General features: G+C 37.4%; 1 pseudogene across 1 annotated transcript; it reads right to left on the bottom strand.

Annotated features, from left to right (window-relative positions):
• Positions 1–1,524: 1,524 nt before the first annotated feature.
• LOC308564947 (keratin, type I cytoskeletal 18 pseudogene) lies at positions 1,525–2,444 on the bottom strand (annotated as a pseudogene). The gene has a single exon. The product of its transcript is annotated as a keratin, type I cytoskeletal 18 pseudogene (transcript).
• Between the last annotated feature and the right edge of the window lie 1,502 nt (positions 2,445–3,946).

Raw genomic sequence — 3,946 nt, 5'->3', positions numbered from 1 at the left:
TAGATGATAGATAGATAGATAGATAGATAGATAGATAGATAGATAGATAGATAGATGATAGATAGATAGATAGATATAGATAGATAGATAGTAGATGATAGATGATAGATGATGATAGATAGATAGATAGATAGATATAGATAGATAGATAGATAGATAGATAGATAGATAGATAGATAGATAGATAGATAGATGATAGATGATGATAGATAGATAGATAGATAGATAGATAGATAGATAGATAGATAGATAGATAGATAGATGATAGATGATGATAGATAGATAGATAGATAGATAGATAGATAGATAGATAGATAGATGATAGATAGATAGATGATAGATGATGATAGATAGATAGATAGATGATAGATAGATAGATAGATAGATAGATAGATGATAGATAGATAGATAGATAGATAGATAGATAGATAGATAGATAGATAGATGATAGATAGATAGATGATAGATAGATGATAGATAGATAGATAGATAGATGATAGATAGATAGATAGATAGATAGATAGATAGATAGATAGATAGATAGATAGATAGATGATAGATAGATAGAACGATAGATAGATGAGAGAAGAAACATACTGAGGGGAAAAAATGTATCAGCCCATGTTGGATGCTCAGCAGAGATGTTAATTCAGGAGAAAGAGAAAGAGTGACAAGCAGGCTGGGCAGAGTGTATGGCCTTGGAGAAGTGAATAGAAGAGACTCGAGATAGCTAGATACACTGCTAAGGATCACACTTGCCCTGATATGAACCAGTAAACATGTTTAAGGAAACAGATTAAGGTAAATGGCAGTGGAAGTACATGGAATGAACTTACAGATGTGTGGGCCCCATAGCCTATGGGAATTCATGAGAGAATAATTTGCATAGGTCCTTTCTAATTGCAAAGGCACCCTGCAGAAACAAAAACTAGATATGCCCAATTTTGCAGTTAGACTAGGAAGCCTATTAAACTGGATTAGGATTTTAACATTTAGGAAAAGGTGACCATTACATAAAGATAAAGCCCATTGAGATCTCATGTCAGTATAACCTTTAATATGAAGCATAGCATACGTCTATGCCCACAAGATTTGTAATCCAGAATTATAATAAGAGCTGGCCCTTGACTTATTCTCCAATCTGTGACAATATTTAGTATAAGGGCAAGGGCCACTTTTAGTAAGAAAGTATTAGTGTAACTATAATGAATTAATCACGTAATGATTTTATTCTAAATCATGATATAACCAATATTTGGCTGTAATTAGCAACGTTAATTTGATTTTTAACAAAACCTATGATGCTACAAATATCAACAATAAAATGTATTTAGAGATTCAATTAAAGACATCTACAAAGTGTTCTTCCATTTGAACCTGATTTTTCTAAATCGAGTTCCTTTCTATAATCCTCCAAAAATCCGTGAAAGCAATGAGAACACTGGTTTAAAAAAAAAATTGTCAGAATAAACTGATGCAGAACTCCAGAAATTAATAAAAGGTTCACAACAATCTGGGAATAATTCACTCAAGAAAAACTGCTGAATCTTTGTAAAAACAGTGAGCTGTGGCTTTATAACTTGAATTATTTCTGCCTCTCCTCTCCAGATCAGCAATAGCTTTGAAAAATGACAACCTGCAATCACAGTGAAAATCAGCATCCTGGAACACTCTAGACAGGGCAGAATGGGCCCAGATATCCACCATGATCTTGCTGAAGTCCTGAGATTTGGGGGCATCCAATTCCACATTCAACCTAGAGTGAGAAATCTGGTTTTATAGACCATTTACTTCCTCCTCACGGTTTTTCCTGAAGAATAGCTCCTCCTTGAGAGCCTCCACCTCTGTCTCCAGCTGCAGCTGAGTGATAGTGCTGTCATCAATGACCTTTTGGAGCCCACTGATGTCACTTTCCACAGACTAGTGCATGGCCAGCTCTGTCTCATACCTGACTCTGAAGTCATCAGCAGCAAGACAGGCATTATCAATCTGCAGAACAATGTGGGCATTGTCCACAAAACTTGCAAACATCTGAGCCCTCAGGTCCTCAATGGTCTTGAAGTAATGACCCCAGTCTCTGACTTGAGGCCTCTTCTTTTCCAGGTGTTCCTGGATTTTGCTCTCCAGTCTCCATTTATCAGCATCCAGGCTTCTCACCCTCTTCAGATAAGAAGCCAAGCAGTCATTTAGACATTGCAATCTCCTTGCCCTGAATGCTCCCTGTCCCTGCCAGATGCCTGACCACCCCTCCAGCCAGGATCCCAGACCCTCAACCATCCCATGCACTCATGGAGTGGGACATGGAGATCCAGGAGCCCAAGCCCCCAGCTCCTGCATAGACTCCAGCCATGCTACTGGCTGACTGGGCCTGGTGGCTGGGTGACTGTAAAGAGAATCAGGGACCGGTTATTAATGGAGAAACTAGAGTGGGTGCTGAAGCTCATGTTGTTCAGGGGAAAAGGTAAGAGGCCAAGACTCAGACTCAAGCAGCCCAAAATTTTTTAGTTAAGAAGCCCAATAGCATATTTGAGGAGAAAGAAGAAAGAAAACATTAAACTTAAATGTAGGGCACTTTAGGTTATCCAGTGTGGGAATGGAAAGAGAGAAAATTATTAATCTACCCATATAAGAAGCTCAAGAAGCTTCAAATTAGATACACTCAAAGGTGGGATAAAAATATTCTAAAACTCTATTTTAGTGATGGTTGCAGAACTTTGAATATACTAAATGCCATTGGATTGTACTCTTTAAAAGTATTAATTGTGTAGTATTTGAATTATAAAGCTGGGTGTTTGGTGTGTTTTTTAAAAAGAGGGGAATGAAATACTAATACGTGCTACAACCTGGAAGAAACTTGAAGACATTATGATAAGTGTAAGAAGCCAGTTACAAAAAGTAATATAGTGGATGCCTATTCATGTAAAGTGTTCATAACAGGCCATTCTAGAGAAACAGGGAGTAGACTGTGGTTGCAGGAGCTGGAGGGGAGGGCAAATGGGGAATGACTGCTAAAGGGTACAGGATTTCTTTGGGGGATAAAGAAAATTTTCTGCAATTACACAGTGGTGATGGTTATACAATTTTGTGAATATGCTAAAAATTACTGAACTATATACTTTTAAAGGGTGACTTTCATGGTTTGTAAGTTATATATCAATTCTTTAAAAAAAAAAAAAAAGCAATCCTTTCTCCCCCACACCAAATTTTTAGTGGTGGAAGGAGGTAAAACTATTGTTAAGCTTGTACATGATTAAGAGCATTCTTGTGCTGGAAATTTAGTAAATTGAAATTAAAGCAAATAAATTGAAATTTAGTAAATTAAAATAATACCTATTTAAAACAGTAACCACTGAAAGATATGTATTACTTTGGAAAATAATGTTCTTTATTTGTTTGTTTGTTTTTTAAATAGCCAAAATTTCAGGGAAAAGAGTAATATGCAATATATGATTAAAAAGACATGACCCATTGTCAGGGGGAGGTGGTATAGGATCAGTTACCTTACAACTGGACCAGGACAACTCTCTGCTTATCTCTGGGAATGCCTGGGATTCTGGCACTGGCTCCTAGCCAAGATAAGGGCAGTGAACTCAAGATTTATGCTATGCTGTTTAAAGTTCAAGCTCTCCTGGTGTCAGGCAGGACCAGATTGTTTATTGACGACTTATACCCAGTGTAACCAGTTGAACAGCCTGACTTGGTTATGTGACCAAGAGAGACATAAAAGACCTGATGGAAACTTTTAAGTACCTCTCCCAAGACAAAGATCTATCATCACACAATTCTTGGCAATTCATTCTGGAGACAAAGTACATCCTCATACCAATAAGACAGACATTGGGGAGCTACGCTGGCAAGTTTCTTGGGCTCCCGTTGCTTGCTTGCACTCTCTCCTGCAGTGCTATGTTCTTTTCCTATACTGATCATGCTCTTTGAGGCCTCGTAA

This window comes from Miniopterus schreibersii (assembly GCF_964146895.1).
Source record: "Miniopterus schreibersii genome assembly, chromosome: 12".
Taxonomy (NCBI): Eukaryota; Metazoa; Chordata; class Mammalia; order Chiroptera; family Miniopteridae; genus Miniopterus; species Miniopterus schreibersii.
This window is presented reverse-complemented; position numbering and strand designations above follow the sequence as displayed.